Source organism: Pseudophryne corroboree, chromosome 9, assembly GCF_028390025.1.
Source record: "Pseudophryne corroboree isolate aPseCor3 chromosome 9, aPseCor3.hap2, whole genome shotgun sequence".
NCBI classification, from domain to species: domain Eukaryota; kingdom Metazoa; phylum Chordata; class Amphibia; order Anura; family Myobatrachidae; genus Pseudophryne; species Pseudophryne corroboree.
The window spans coordinates 322,278,107-322,295,601 of record NC_086452.1 but is presented as its reverse complement, the minus strand read 5'-3'; the positions used below and the strand labels follow the sequence as shown (position 1 = coordinate 322,295,601).

The 17,495-nt window shown below is 42.5% G+C and overlaps 1 pseudogene; it reads left to right on the top strand.

The window, feature by feature from the left end:
- Positions 1–14,381: 14,381 nt before the first annotated feature.
- LOC134964226 (5S ribosomal RNA) lies at positions 14,382–14,501 on the top strand (annotated as a pseudogene).
- Positions 14,502–17,495: the final 2,994 nt, after the last annotated feature.

The window sequence follows — 17,495 nt, the reverse complement described above, 5'->3', positions numbered from 1 at the left end:
TGGTGGCTAGTGGAGAGTAGATCTCCCGATCTGGTATCTCTGAAGAAAGCAGTAGTGCATAGAAACACATGATAAACTCTATATTTTAGGATGGACATTTGAACAAACAGGTGCTGATGCAGAGTTGCATGCAAGTCTATTTTGCAGATGGATCTTGCAATCGCACTGTGCATGGCAGACTCGGCCAAATGGATGATAACATTACTACTGAGCTCTCACAACTTATTATTTTACAAGACCTGGAAGGGCTCTTAAAATCTCAATATGCATGAAAGCTCAACATACAATACCACACAAAGCAGTTCTCCAATGCTGTATACTGCTTTCGTTAGGAGTCAAGTACTAAAACAGATGGGTTTATAAAACTAGCAAATACAAGCAAAGGAGAGCAAATATATTTATATATTTGCTGTGAAGGATAAATACTGGCAGTGAAATTTATGTTACTCATTTATACTTTGTTTTGCTCAACTAAGCAAAAACATTTTGCTAGCCATTGAACCGCAACAGCAATGTTTGAGTTTTATTGGTGACTTGGTGAGACAGTGGTTAATCTAGCTGCCACTGAAGTATAGTCCTAGGACCATGGTTCTGACTATGGGGGTCATTCCGACCCATTCGCACGCAGCAGTTTGTCACTGTGGTGCGAACGGGTCTGGAATGCGCATGCGCGGCGGCTGCACTGCGCACGCGCGTCGTTGCCCGGCGAGTGGGGGCCGCCGGGTTACGTCGCGCCCAAAGAAGAAAGCGGTCGCAGAGCCGACCGCAAGAAGATTAACAGAAAGAAGTTCCTGGGTGTCACCAGACCGTTTGGAGCCGTTTTCGGGGATTGGTGAAGAACGCGCAGGCGTGTCCAGGAGAATAGAGGGCGGATGTCTGACGTCAAAGCCAACTCCAGCATCGCTGAGATCGTCGCACAGGGTAAGTATGTCCAGGGCTAGTCTTGTTCTGCTTGAATTTTTTTTAGCTTAGCAGGGCTGCAGAAGCGATTGCAACCCTGCTAAGCTAAAATGAACTCCCCCATAGGCGTGGACTAGTTGATCACAGCAGCAGCAAAAAGTTGCTGGCTGCGATCAACTCGGAATGACCACCTATTTGTGTGTGCAAAGCCATTTGGAGCAGTTTGAGTCAGGATACTAGAGGTGGTGTGGTGAAATTCTGGAGAAGTGGCCACATCCCTCTCCCCAAAAATAAGAAAAATGTTACATAGAGGGGCACTAAGAGCTGCAAAGGGCGACTTTGTCACTCTAAGCCATAGGTCTGCAAACTCGGTCCTCATTACCCCACACAGTGCATGTTTTGCAGGTCTCCTCACAGAATCACAAGTGAAATAATTAACTCCACCTGTGGACCTTTTAAAATATGTCTGTGAGTAATTAATACACCTGTGCACCTGCTGGGTTAACTGCAAAACATGCACTGTGTGGGGTAATGAGGACCTATGCGTCTAAGCAGTGATACAAATGGGGGCATTATCCCCCTCAGCAAGTGACCCGGGCCACTATGCATGGTATCAAATGTTACAAAGAGGGACAATGTCCCCTCAGTAAATGACCTGGGCCCCTCCAACAAGCCCGGGCCCAGGTAATTACTACCCACCCTGCCCCGTCATGGTGCCCCTGTTTGTTCGCTCTCCCCATGTTTGCATGAGTTTCCTCACTATTCTGACTCAATAACTAGGCTGTAAGTGTAGTTTTCTTCACACAGTTACTCTGGGTATATGTCTACATTAACCAGTACTCACACCGAGAGACCTTATCAGATAGTGTCAACTCAACTTCAGAGTCATGTGTGAAGAATCCAGATGAGGGTTTATTTCAAGCTGATATTCTTGTAGTTATGCACAAAACAGCAGTAGGTGAAAAGATGATGATTTACCAGAGCTGGTTAGAATCTAAAATGGCAGACACACACAGAGCTGAGGACAGGATGAGGGCAGGACTAATGACATCAGAACCTGGCTACAGGAAATCAGGAGGGACAAATTTCAACAAAATGCAAAGCTCTGCAATAAAAACATGACAACACATGAAACACATATATCGTGGGACATGACACTCCCCGTCTGAAATCTTTAGATTTCACGATAAATCAAACATTATAGTAATGTCCTTAGATGAAGTCCAGAACTAATCTTGCGACCTGTAAGACCAAAGAGAAAACCTGTGACAATAAACAACGATAACAAGAAATAAGTTCAGTCGAAGTCTTGTGGCTGAAGGTCTTGAAGCTTGTAATCCATAACAGTAGGAAAATGTTAAATCAAGTTCCAAGTGATAAACCCATCTTCGGATTGGGGAAGCCGCAACTTGCAAACACTTCCACCAACCCACAGTATGATCCAAATAATGTGTCGATGGTATATCATAGCTGGAAGTTTGAGGTAGAATACTTCCCATCATGAGGAGAATCTAGTAGCCATGTCCTTCTTTATGTGATATCTTCCTTTGGAAGAAGTACTAGTTCAGTGATTGGACGGAAGAAAACTTTGGCAGAGCCTCCTTTGGTCACTTTAACCTCTACCTTACGAGTCTTTCCATCGTCACTGGGAACAACCTTGGTGATAAGTCCCATTGGCCATTCATTGCGATGGGCCTCTTTATCCTTTAAAAGAACAAGGTCACTGATCTGGAGGTTGGGTTTTGACATCTGCCATTTGTGACGACTTTGAAGCATATGTAAATACTCTGTCTTCCAGCGATGCCAAAACACATTGGACAGGTGTTGAACCTGTTTCCACTGACGTCTGTAAATGTTCTTGTGGTCTAAGATTTCAGGAGGAATTAAAGCAGCTCCAATCTTCTGGGTAAGAAGAGTGACTGGAGTAAGAATGGTTGGAGACTCCGGGTCTGAGGATACTGGGACAAGTGGTCTTGCATTGAGTATGGCAGATACTTCTGCAAGAAAGGTGCCTAAAACTTCATGGGTAAGAGATGACCTGTAGTCCAGCAACATCTTGCCATGAATGGTGACTGGAGCTACAAATCCAAGAGGATCATAGATACTGTTTATGACAGATAAAACTCCTCGTTTGGTGAAAGGTTTGTCATAGCCTAATACTTGGAATGTAAATATGTCTTGTTTAATGTCCCAGAGCAAGCCTAGGCTGCGTTGTATGGGAGGAACATCAGAACCAAGATTAAGATCTTTCAAGTTGGTGACGTGATCATCAGAAGGAAATGCTTACATTACTTTCTGGCTGTTGGAGATAATCTTGTGGAGCCTGAGGTTTGCTACAGAAAGCATTTCTTGTGTTCTGGTGAGGAGATCAATTGCCTCTTCACTTGTGGGTAGGGATTTAAGTCCGTCATCAACATAGAAGTTCTTTTCAACAAAATGACGAGCGTCAGATCCATAGTCCTTCTCACCTTCCTTGGCTGTTCTCCTGAGTCCATAGATTGCTACAACAGGAGAAGGGCTGTTGCCAAATACATGTACCTTCATCCGGTAATCTATGACTTCATTATTGACGTTGTTGTCTTTGTGCCACAGGAACCTCAGGTAGTTCCGATTGTCTTCCCTGACTATGAAGCAATGGAACATTTGCTGGATGTCAGCTACTACTGCCACAGGCTCTTCTCTAAAGCGAATTAGCACTCCTATGAGGCTGTTGTTTAGGTTTGGCCCAGTAAGGAGCAGATTGTTGAAGGAGACGTCATCATACTGAGCGCTGGAATCAAAAACCACTCTAATTTGATTGGGTTTCCGTGGGTGATACACACCAAAGGATGGAAGGTACCAGCATTCTTCTCCTTCCTTTACTGGTGGTGCAGGTTCTGCGTGATCTCTGTCAAATATGTTTTGCATGAAATCCACAAAATGTTTTTCCATCTCTGGTTTCCTCTTTAGAGTTCGTTTTAAAGAGGAAAATCTAGCAACTGCTTGCTGTAGATTGTTTGGTAGTTTAACTCTTGGAGAGCAGAAGGGTAAAGGTGCTACCCAGCTGTTGGAATCGTCTTGAGTGAAATCTTTGTCCATTATCTTGAGAAATTCTTTATCTTCTCTCGCAGATGCTAACTTGTTGTCCTCACTTGTTGAATTGAACACTGTCGATCCGAGACTGTCATCCCAAGACAGGACCATGTTCATGTTATCTTGATGGCTATGCTGCGAATTACTGCTGCCCAGCTTTTCTTTCACCCAGTAATGATGTGGGCATGGCTGAAAACAGGTGCTGCGACCATTAAGCAAGATGTTTGTCTTGAATGAGGAAATCTTGGTAGGCGTCTAAATCTTGTCTATACAGACATTGCCTATGATAACCCAGCCTAGATCAAGACGTTGGGCAAATGGAGCATCATTTGGTCCATTGATGTGTTGACGTACTTTATGTACCCTGAGAATGTCTCTACCAAGCAGGAGTAAGATCTTTGCATTTTTGTCAAGGGTTGGTATTTCATTGGATATAGGCCTTAGGTGAGTGTGATGAAGAGCGGCCTCTGGCGTAGGAATCTCCTCTTCGTTGGATGGTATCTCATTACATTCAACAAGTGTGGGTAAAGGTATCTCAAGATTGTCCTTGAGAGAGGCTACAACCAGTCCACTGGCTCTTCTTCTAGATTCCTCTGTAATTCCACTACAGGTACCCAAGGTGTAAGGGTAAGCATCTCCCTTTAAGTTTAACAGATCAAAGAGTTCTGATCTTGCGAGTGATTGGTTGCTCTGGTCGTCCAAGATGGTGTACACCCTTAAAGTCTTTTCTGGCTGTCCCTTGGGGTATACTTTGACTAGACATATCTTTGCACAAGACTTGTCCCGGAGATCTTCCCCACAGACTCTAGTGCATGAAGAAGATACAGTAGTAGGATTTGCTGTTTGATCTGTATTCTCTCCGCCATGCCTTGGTGCAGGGGGGAAATGTGCAGTGGGTGCAGTATTGGGTTGAGAGGGGTGCAGTGCCTGCACGTGGTTCTCACAGCTGCACTCTATGCACCTAATAGCAGTTTTACAGTCCTTAGCAAAATTTTCAGTAGAAGCACAACATCTGAAACATACCCAAAAATTCTTTAGAAGTTCCTTGCGTTCCTGGAGGGTTTTTTTTTCTGAAACCAATGCATTTCTTGAGGGGATGTGGCTTCTTATGAATGGGACACATGCGGTTGGGGTTTACGATCCTATCACATTGGTTGCTCTTCACAAGAGCTGATGCTGGTGTGGGAAGGATTTCAGTCTTTTTCACTGATACTGGACCTCTGTGATTCTTTAGAGCGTGGGCTGTCAAACTTGGGGGTAGGTGAACCAGGATGACTTGACTCACTGTAGGAGAAGCTTGGGTCATTCTTGGATTCCGCAATGTTCTTGACAAACTCACAGAAGTAAGAAAAGGGGGGAAAGGAGACTCGATTTTCTCTTTTATATCTTGACCCAAGTGTAGTCCACCTTTCTTGAATACCGTATGGCAGCTTGGAAACTATTGAGTTTACCCCATGAGCTGTGTCCAGGTAACTGAGGCTAGGTAAGTGAGTGTCCATTTTGGCCAGCTGGAGTTCAAAGAGTAGGTCACTGAGTTCTTGGAATTTCTCATTGTCCTTGCCGGATATTTTTGGAAAATCCCGCAGCCGTTTGAACAGAGCATTCTCTATGGCATCAGGACTTCCAAAGCTTTGTTCTAACCTTTCCCAAGCAGCAATGAGGCCTGCCGCAGGATTATCAATGTGGACGGATCTGAGTCTCTTGACACGTTCTGTAGACTGTGGGCTCAGCCACGTGATCACCAGATCTAGTTCTTCAGCAGCAGTAATACCAAGGTTATTAGTTGTGGATCTGAAGGCACATTTCCAACCTCTGTAGTTCTCAGGCTGGTCATCAAACCTAGTGAGGCTGGTCTTAATAAGTTCACGACGAACCATGAATCTTGCAAAGTCTGACATGTTTGTTTTCTGTGACTTTGGGCAAAGAATTGCTGGGTGTGTAGTGCTGTTCATATTATTTGTGGTGTTCTGGGTAAGAGACATAGGGAGATAGGGCGGTGCATAGGCATTCAGCCTAAGAGCTGGTTTAAAGTCTGTAGGTCTCGCTGCATGTGGAACTGTGTGGTTGCCAGGGATTTGGTGACTTACTGGCATATTGGGTTGTGACCAGGCATTTGTATATTGAGTTTGTTGAGATGTTAGGCCTTGGTGCACTGTGGTGTGTGAAAATGGGTCAGGATAACCAAGTGATTGTACATTGTACTGACCTTGGATGTGGTGTGTTGCATAGGGACCGGAGTCTTTTTGTTCTGGAAAGGATGTCCGCACTGTCGGGAATGTTTGCAGCAATCAGGGGTTCACTGTTTTGACTTAGGACGTAGTCTCTTGTGCGCTTAAGAGGATCCTCCACATCCACTTTACTTGAACTGATGCTGTCCCTTTCACTTCCACTCCCAGCTTGTTCCAAAACCTTTAACCGTACCATTGCTGTGGCATACTCACATTGTTTCTCTAGAGCTTCCATTTCTGCTCTTTCACGTGCTGCTTTAGATTCCATTTCTGCTCTTTCACGTGCTGCTCTAGATTCCATTTCTGCTCTTTCACGTGCTGCTTTAGATTCCATTTCTGCTCTTTCACGTGCTGCTTTAGATTCCATTTCTGCTTTCCATTTATAAGTTGTTCGCTGAGCATGGAATATTTTGAGCTTCGTGACTTAGATGATCGTTTTGAACGCCTGGTGGACACAGAAATGCGTGATGATGTTTCCAATAATTGTGCAATTCTGGCTGCTGTCTTAGACTTAACTTCACGCAATAGACTGTCTTGATCCAAATTAAGACGATTAAAGTTTCGCAGTTCTTCTAAAGAATCCTGTCTATTGAGTTTCTTCAAAATGCTTATATATTCCTTACTTGACACTTTATAAACTTCATATACTGAACAAAGCTGTCCTAGTGCGCCCTCTAGCGGTGACACATCACAAACAGGCTGAGAGATGGTGGACATATGACTTTGCATTTTTTGCCATAAGTTTAGAACAGTGGAAGAAAGCTCATGTTTCCTACCTTCAAGATTCTCTTTTACCTTCCATATAGGCTTAGCAAGGCGTTTAGACTGCAGTTTGAGATCCATAACTTCTCCTTGTTCTGATTGTAGACATTGCTCATCCTGAATAGCCGGAACTGTATTTCCTTCAGCCATGATAGTACACAGGAAAATGGATCTGAATAAAGCTAAAGTAAGTTTGTAGCTGGTTATGCGATAATGAGCTGTGCTATACTTGCAAACACTGATTTCCTGTTACACTAAAGGCAAGCTTGTTATGTATTTGTATCTGCAGAAGCTGCAACTGGCTTACTGGTAGTTTTTATCAATTATCTTTTCACTATTCTGACTCAACAACTAAGTAAGTGTAGTGTTCTTCAGACAGTTACTCTGGGTATATGTCTACATTAACCAGTACTCACACCGAGAGACCTTATCAGATAGTGTCAACTCAACTTCAGAGGCATGTGTGAAGAATCCAGATGAGGGTTTATTTCAAGCTGATATTGTAGTTATGCACAAAACAGCAGTAGGTGAAAAGATGATGATTTACCAGAGCTGGTTAGAATCTAAAATGGCAGACACACACAGAGCTGAGGACAGGATGAGGGCAGGACCAATGACATCAGAACCTGGCTATAGGAAATCAGGAGGGACAAATTTCAACAAAATGCAAAGCTCTGCAATAAAAACATGACAACACATGAAACACATATATCGTGGGACATGACACTCACAGTACCCTGGCTTCCTCCCACATTCAAAATGAGAATGTAGACTGCACACTGAACTAATGCTGGGCATACACTGTTACCGATAATTTAACAGTGTACTGCCGCAGCCAATCAGTTATTATCAGTCTTTAGGATATGCTCAAACTGTCCAGTATGTCTGACAGATTTGATAATCAGTCGGCCGTCTCTGGAAGTGTATGCAATGCCAGGGACAGATGCAGTGGTGGTTTTTACCTATGGACTGCAGCCCCCCCAGGTAAAATCTGCCACCCAGCTGAGTCCAGATGCAGTCCGTGATACTGCACTGACTTCACTGTGATTGGCAATGACTTCCTATTGGCAGAGCCGACCCTAACCAATATGATGCCCTAGGCAAGATTTTTGCTGGTGCCCCCTAGCACAGACACTAATTCCGCCTCTGACCCTGTACCCCATTCCCAGCACCATCACCCCTCACCCTTAGCAATACTCATTTTGGTGCTCCTACCCCCTATATTTTAAATAGGAACAGTGTGCACATTTGGTGCGCAGCCAAAACAGGGCGTGTTTTTGCTGGGAAAGGGCATGGGCACACAATAATACCCCCAGATGAAATTACGCCACACAGTACTGCAACTTTATTCACATTATATCATGCAATAGTGTCTCTTATTCACGTTACATCACACAGTAGTACCACATTACTCCTCACAATAGTGCCCCTTATTCACATTTCACCACACTACATTGCTCTTTATTCACATTAGACCACACAGTAGTGCCCTTTCTATATGTTACGCCACAAAGTAGTACACTTTATACACATAATGCCACACATTAGTAATGCCTTTAGACACATAATACACATAATACCACATAGTAATGCCTTTTACATATATGACACACATCATTAATGCCCTTATACACATAATGTCCCTTACATATATGCTGCACATTAGTAATGCATTTTTCGTATGCAGACAGAGCCGCAGTCACACACAGAATATCGCATGCTGCAATCTAGCTCAGAGACTATGAGAAAGAGGGTATAGCAATACTTCCATTAAAAAAGCTACAAGAACTGCTAAGGAAACAACCCGATATGACATTATCTTTAAGAAAGTACGGGATAAGAAAACCAACAACTCTATCAGATTTGTGGGTAATTTTTGTCAGGAATGGAGAAAAGTTACCAGCTCCATACAAAAACACTGGCATATTCTACACGCCGATCCCATCCTGTCTGAAAATCTAGGCCCCCGAATATCGATGAGCTGGCGCCGATCCAGAAACCTCAAAGACTGCTTAGTTCAAAGTCATTTTCAGAGACTACCGAAAAAAGAACCATCAGTAACTGGAACTTATCCATGTGGGAGATGCAAAGCCTATAGACACATGGAAACAGTCAATGAAGTAGAGGACAAGTTTGGACATAAGCACAAGATTGTGGATTATATCAACTGCTTAACAGAAGGGGTTATTTATTGTATTAGATACACATGCAATAAGAAATACGTAGAGATGACAGCTAGACCTCTTAAACAACGTTTTCTTGAACATGTGGGATCCATACGCAATGCTGTCACGGACAAGGCTAAAATGAAACCACTCACCACAGTAGCACGGCATTTCTACATCCACCATAATAGCAGATGGGAGGACTTGAGAAGTACAGTAAAAACATCTTTTAATGATACAAACAATAGAATGTGTTTAGCTCCACATATAATGCATCAACAGTGGTTAGTCCAGAGACTAGTAACATGAATGCAATTACCGGAGTTTTTGAACTGATAAAACAGTTCAAATCAGCATGTTAAAGGTGAGTCCCGGGCACCTCCGATGGTAAGCAATGCTGCAATCAGTCCTCTGGTGTCACAGTCACAGAACCGTCCTGGGTAGCCTCTGCTGTTACCTCCGACGCGTTTCCACCCCTGGTCTGGGGTCTTTTTCAAGGAGTCTGTATGTGGAGCTTTCCAAAGTGAAGATATTTAAAAGGCCTTTGTCCAATGGAGACCCGGTGTTCACAGCTGATCTCAATTACACTAATGTCCTGAATGTCCGCCGTTCGGCTGCAGCCGTTCCGCGTTGTCATGGCAATGTTATCACTTCCTGCAGGGCCGGACTACGCTTCCCATAGTGCACATCTCAGGGAGCGTCCGTTGCCACAGTAATGCGATACGTCACTTCCGCCCGGGGCGGTTTTTCTCAACATAATTTTATTTGTCCGTTGCCCCGGAGATGGCGCCCAGTAGCAGACTGATTTCTTTATTAAATGTAATAGGAAGGCTATCCTAAATGGTGTAAAAACAATATAACAATATAGCAATAAGATATATTGATAGAACAATACTGTTATATCTTACAAAACCAATTGTATCTGACTAAACGACGTGCAAAAAACATTTATATAGAACACAAATATAATTTATAGAATAAAAAATGATATAGTGCTACTTTCTAATAAAGTGCCATTGCAATTGGAATAAAGTGCTAATTTCAGAAGGTGCTAGTGCAAGATGTTTTTCATGGTCAATAATTGAATATAGAGAGCGGACATCTGCAGTTACCATTATAAAACCTTCTTCCCATGTGATGGTTTCTAAAAATTTTAAAAAATCCATAGTGTCTTTAAGATGAGATTTGTTTTCTAAAACCAGGGGCTGTAAGTAAAAGTCAATAAACTCAGACAAGTTGGCAGTAACTGAGTTGATGCCAGAAACTATAGGTCTTCCTGGGGGGTGGGTGGGATTTTTGTGGATTTTAGGAAGGATGTATAAAACTGGTATCATAGGTTCACTCTGTAGTAGAAATTTGAATTCTTTCTCACCTAGTACTTGGATCTTCTTGTATTTTTCCAATAAAATTTCCAAATTCTTTAGTATTCCATCCGTGGGGTCTGTACGGAGTTTATGGTATGTGCCCCGATCCTCGAGTTGTCTGCCTCAACTCAGATTTTGAGATTAAGTGGTTTTTATAAATATTTCAATATATAGACCTCTCTTTTTCCCTTTTAACATCTTGCACTAGCACCTTCTGAAATTAGCACTTTATTCCAATTGCAATGGCACTTTATTAGAAAGTAGCACTATATCATTTTTTATTCTATAAATTATATTTGTGTTCTATATAAATGTTTTTTGCACATGTCGTTTAGTCAGATACAATTGGTTCTGTAAGATATAACAGTATTGTTCTATCAATATATCTTATTGCTATATTGTTATATTGTTTTTACACCATTTAGGATAGCCTTCCTATTACATTTAATAAAGAAATCAGTCTGCTACAGGGCGCCATCTCCGGGGCAACGGACAAATAAAATTATGTTGAGAAAAAACGCCCCGGGCGGAAGTGACGTATCGCGTTACTGTGGCAACGGATGCTCCCTGAGATGTGCACTATGGGAAGCGTAGTCCGGCCCTGCAGGAAGTGATAACATTGCCATGACAACGTGGAACGGCTGCAGCCGAACGGCGGACATTCAGGACATTAGTGTAATTGAGATCAGCTGTGAACGCCGGGTCTCCATTGGACAAAGGCCTATTAAATATCTTCACTTTGGAAAGCTCCACATACAGACTCCTTGAAAAAGACCCCAGACCAGGGGTGGAAACGCGTCGGAGGTAACAGCAGAGGCTACCCAGGACGGTTCTGTGACTGTGACACCAGAGGACTGATTGCAGCATTGCTTACCATTGGAGGTGCCCAGGACTCACCTTTAACATGCTGATTTGAACTGTTTTATCAGTTCAAAAACTCCGGTAATTGCACTCATATTACTAGTCTCTGGACTAACCACTGTTGATGCATTATATGTGGAGCTAAACACATTCTATTGTTTGTATCATTAAAAGATGTTTTTACTGTACTTCACTATATAAATTCCTTCTCTACTTATATGCACCATCTGGACCGAACTACCTTTGCTTTGAGAGAAAGCCTAAATTGGAAATTGTATTCCATTCTCCAAAACAACAGCGCTGGATAAGTGATACCTATTTTTTTCTGTTTACACATTGTGGTGGAGGTTGGAGGAGAACTCCTATTTGGGTATTACATATCTAGCTGCACATTGTTTTGTTGGCGCACTAGACCGTGTCCACGCATCCTTTCCGGAGGACTTGAGAGCCTTTGGACTACAAAAAAATCAAACTGGGAATCCGTGGTGGCAACATAACGGACAGTTTACTGAAGAAGGAGTGCGAATGGATTTTCAATTTGGGCACTACCTACCCCCAGGGTATGAATGAGAACATCAATTATGGGGTTTTCCTAAACTAAATTAAAATATTCCCTTAGGACTGCCCTATCAAATATATCAGTATGGAATAAGATTATTCAGTTTACCTATATATCCCTTTCCCATTAGTTCACAATGGTCCATTATGGTCTAGTATACCACAAATATTACGGCACTCCTCACAATTATATGGATTTCTCACTATGGGCTCCTAATTAGGTCTTTAACCATATTCCCTCTTACTATATCACTATATCATCACTGTATGCATTCACTTCCCCTTTATATTTAATTTAATTTAATCCTACCAATAAAAATCATCCCGGCAGCTATCCTCCATTTCATAACCCTTCCTCTTTCCCCTTTTCCTTTCTCTTTAATTTCACCTATAAGATCACTTTTAAAAATCTTTCACAACCCTTTTAAATTCTTTCCAAAAGCAATCCTCCAAATTATAACCCTCCCTCTTTTCCCCACATGTTTATCTTACACTATTATAATTAACCCATTTCTCCTCACCTATTCATTATTCCCACATGTCGTATAGCTTTTCTACTAATTATTTCACCCTCACTTCATATTCCCGTCTATATTCCATATTGTCTTCCCCTCCCGCTGCATATTTTTATCCCATATTAAAGGTAACTAAGTGTTAGCTTAATAGCTCTGTATCATCTGGTATCTCATTATGACAAAATAGTATGATACTTTAGGATACCATATAAATTCATTTACATAGTGGGTTAATATTTAATTTTAATTTTATTATCTCTTTTTTTTTATCCTCAATATTTTCTAATATGCGCAATTATTCCAAGCCTTCTAATACAATGATTTCAGAAATGAGATCAATATGATCCAACAATTAGACCCCATGCTTATACTCAGAACTCACTAACTGATCGGAAAGGGCGCTAACACTAAGGTTCACAATTTGTTAATTATCACTCATCAATCAATTAGACAAGTACCTCTTGTATAAAAAAGCCAATCAGGGACTAAATCTCAGTATCGCCCTGTGATCAAGCTACCACTGCGAAACGTACATTAGGGAAAGGACAAACCGATCACGTGATGCGCCTTCTGACCGGAGTTAGCCGTTGATTCCGGAAACGGTAACGCCGGGGGCCATCCTACAGTCACTGGTTCATGGCTCCGGAGCTTCTCTTCGGACGCCTGCATTCATACAGCCCGGACGTCACGGCCAGAGAGCTTAACTCCCCAGCACAGAGGTAACACCACTGTGCTTTGATATGTACCACGAGTGTCACCCTGCTGGGAATAGTAGCGCAGACAGCAGGACGATTGGTATCGTATGCAAAATAGTTAATCACATCCATTTCATGTCTTTTTTATGTATTGTGTTCCTTTCATTAGTAGACCGTCACATACAGCATGGCTATTTCTCTTTGGAGCTGTCATTCATAAACAAGAGACATACATGTGATAGTGATTATTTACAGATCCAACTTCTTCCTGCTCATGTCCAAATATCGGTTGTGTCTCTGCATACCCATTGGAGGAAATTATGAGTGACCATAGAATGGTTCCTTGTGTGCTTTGTCATAGGATTGCTATTTTGGAGCATTGAATGAAAGCCTGTAACTTTTTTAGTAACAGTTTTCTGTGAATTCCTGTCTGGCATCTGAATTGCTACATATGAATTGTGTCATTTAACACATGTATCATTATACTGAGCATTGAATAGGAATTTGTATCTAATTCAGCTATAATCACAGTGTGTGGCGAATGAACTTATGAATTGCTGTTTATTATTGCTTGCCCTGTTTATGAATTGCTATTTTTTTTGGGCATCAAATTAGATATTATATAAAATTCTAGCCACAATTACTGTATGTGGCACTGAACTTTATGCCCTAACGGTATAGGAACCACACTGTGGCTCATTAATCTATGTCTTGAGTTTTGTGGTTCATACATGAATTGCTATTTCTAGCAGTGAATGAGAGACTATATTGTGTATGGCATTGAACCTTAGGCTTCAACAATATTGAAGTTTCAGCTTGTGGTATTAACCCTCAGCTCTAACAATATATGAGGTATATTGTGGCATATTATTTCATGTTTATGCAAACACAGGTATATTTAACTAATCCTATGACACAGGAATTATTATTTTTGGAGGACTGTCTCAAATTCCAGGCATATGTAAATACTATGATTGATCATTCTTTTGTGGTATATTTATGGTCACAATCCTAGAGACCATAATCACTGTACTGTGTTACTTCCAAAGCAGGAATCCTATTTCTATTTTCTGCATTCTCACTTGTGATTATCAATACACATGTGAAAATATATATCGGACTGTGATCACTGCACAGATTATTTTTCAAGTGGAAGCAGCTACTGCTTAAATTGAGTAATAGTATATACTCTCTCCACTTTTTTGACAAATAACAAGGCTTGTTACCACTGTCTATTTAGACGAGAGGTCTAAGCGCAGCAATCTGCGGTAATACCCCACTGGAGATGCCCAATCTCATCTGATCTTGGAAGCCAAGAAGTGGAGGGCCGGGCCAGTACTCGGATGGGAGACCACCTTGGAACACCCAGGTACTGCAATTGATGGCTGCTTACTAGATCCACTCGCTTGCTAACAGGAAGCAGCATATAAAAACAGGACATTAACAATTGGACTATAACCTATGATTCAATCCTCTGCAATAACCTTTCTTTAAAGTTGCTTATGCAGATCAAATGATGGTCATAATAAACTTTTTTGTAACACAAGGATACCACTTAATTGAATTTACCTAGGAATTACATTAATCATAACATCCGGAATCCAGCTATTTATCTACCATAGCCAAGGCTATTTATCATGTTTAATATATTTTTATAATTTCGCACGTATTGGTAAAACCTGAACTCCATGTTATTAATCTTACTTTAATAAAAATTAGGATCTTAACAGTTATTTATAAAAAATTTCTGCATGTCTGAAACTGAGTGCTCCCCAACAAGAGTCTACTGTTCTTCTGCTTCATCTGTATTTATTTTGATACATTTTTTGACTCTGGGGAGCACCACTGAGGTTTAACCTATATACACCATATAGGTGAGGGGAAGCCTTAAGGTGTTTGGTTACCTGACTATGAAGTAATTTCATTTATTATCATCAGTTGTTTTCAGACCATTACTAGTATTGATTTATTATATTTCTTTCAATCTGTGCAGTTCCCTTTACAACCAATTTCCAACCTGCATATAGTTTTAATCAGCAGAAGCTGCTTGTGCCCCTAGGCATTTGCCTAGTTTGCCTAAGCATAGGGCCGACTCTGCCTATTGGAAGTCCTACCTGCCAGTCACAGATCCTACAGACAGTCCCATTGGGAGTTATTTCCTCCCTCCTGGACTGCCAGACCAGGGTGCAATTGGCAGAGAGCAAGCTTCCTCGTCGGCCCTAGCCATATTTATATTGGCTGCAGCCAATGCAGTCCATAGAAGCCATGGTTTTGCGCATGCGCAGTACCCTTGCCGCTACTGCGTATGAGCGGGTGTCTGTGAACTGAACACAGCACAGATGCCAGGACCCAGGGGGGGGGGGGGGGGGGTGATTAGGAGGTGGAGACCCGGCAGCATCGCTATTATCAGCCCTTCTCCTCAAACAAGGTATTAGCCGCTGCTGGATAAATGCATGATTACTAGGGGGGGTTCCAAATGCAATCCACAATTTCCAGCTCCGTGGAACATTGTAGCAGGTGCAGAAGTCTGGGGGGGGGGGGGGTATTCTACCACTGACCCTGGATATATATGTTCACAATTATCTATAATGTATGGAATACAGTATTAATAATTAACACTACAAATGGGTTTAACATATTTAATATAAATGACATAAGTGGTCCAGGAAAAGGGTAAACATCCCATAATAAATAAATAAATACACGTGCATATTAGAAACTGTTGGAGACAGAAGTGCACTTTCTAAGCACACATTCTCCTATCTCATGGATATGCACCTGTCTCTTCTTCCTGGCAGCTACTCCAGTGCACTGAGTGAGTGCTCAGATCCACACACACAGCACACCTGGTACCACTGGGCATGTGCTGCAGCTCCACTCTATCCCTGTTTGGTGGCTGTTTGGTGACCGCACTAGTAATCACATTATGGCCCTCATTCCGAGTTGATCGGTCGCAAGGCGAATTTAGCAGAGTTACACACGCTAAGCCGCCGCCTACTGGGAGTGAATCTTAGCTTCTTAAAATTGCGACCGATGTATTCGCAATATTGCGATTACTAACTACTTAGCAGTTTCAGAGTAGCTCCAGACTTACTCTGCCTGTGCGATCAGTTCAGTGCTTGTCGTTCCTGGTTGACGTCACAAACACACCCAGCGTTCGCCCAGGCACTCCCACCGTTTCTCCAGCCACTCCTGCGTTTTTTCCGGAAACGGTAGCGTTTTCAGCCACACGCCCCTGAAACGCCGTGTTTCCGCCCAGTAACACCCATTTCCTGTCAATCACATTACGTTCGCCGGAGCGATGAAAAAGCCGTGAGTAAAAATACTTTCTACATAGCAAAGTTACTTGGCGCAGTCGCAGTGCGAACATTGCGCATGCGTACTAAGCGGATTTTCATTGCGATGCGATGAAAAATACCGAGCGAACAACTCGGAATGAGGGCCTATATACTATTACAATTGTGGCAATAATTTGAGCCCTGCATTTGCCCATGACTACTTATGGCCGACCACTGACCATTCCCATGGGCGGGATGTACTTAGGCCTAAAATGCTGTAAAAACTCTGCATTTCCATATGTACCAAGCTCCAGAATGTGATGCATTCCAGAACTTGGGCCCAATGTGTGATGCCATTTTTGGGTGGTGTTACCCAAAATAAGCCTGTGGGCCTATGGGCTTAAGCGACTACTGACTTACTGCAATGTATTTAAGTCACACTGGGCATGTGCAATGATGGTCTTGAACGGCAGTTGCAAAGAGGATTTATTAGCAAACTGATTGACCGTCAGGGACCATTTGGGGGAGGTAACGGGAAGTGGCAGCAAGAACGCTGGTTTCCAGTGTCTGACTGGAGCATGAAGGGCCCACCGGGGGTATGCAGTGGTAGGAGCCCATGATTAGAGTTGTGGCCAGCCTCCAAAGGGGGTGTGGCCAGCCACCACAGAGGTTTGGATAACCATTAGAGTACCTGGTCTGGACTCCTTGATAATTTATATAGTAATTAATGCTAGTGCATGCATGATAATGTGCCAGATTAATGACAGCAATGTACTGTAGAGAATACATCATAATCCTTTACAGTATAAGGTAACATATGTATAATATATAATTCAAGTGCACAGTCTAGAACCTCTTCCCTAGAGGAGGAGGGCCCCCCAGGCAGTGGGGCCTACCGGTGATTTCCCCTGTACCCCTGTGGGCCAGTCCGAGCCTGCTGGTTTCTATGGGGCATGTCAGCCTGCATCTGTGATCCCGTACATAGTAACAATGACACCGGTGTCTCACTTCCTGCGGCCATGCTGCACGTCCTTATGGATACTCAGAAGACAGATACTTGACTGATCTCTCTGCCATCAACAAATCCAGGCAGCTGC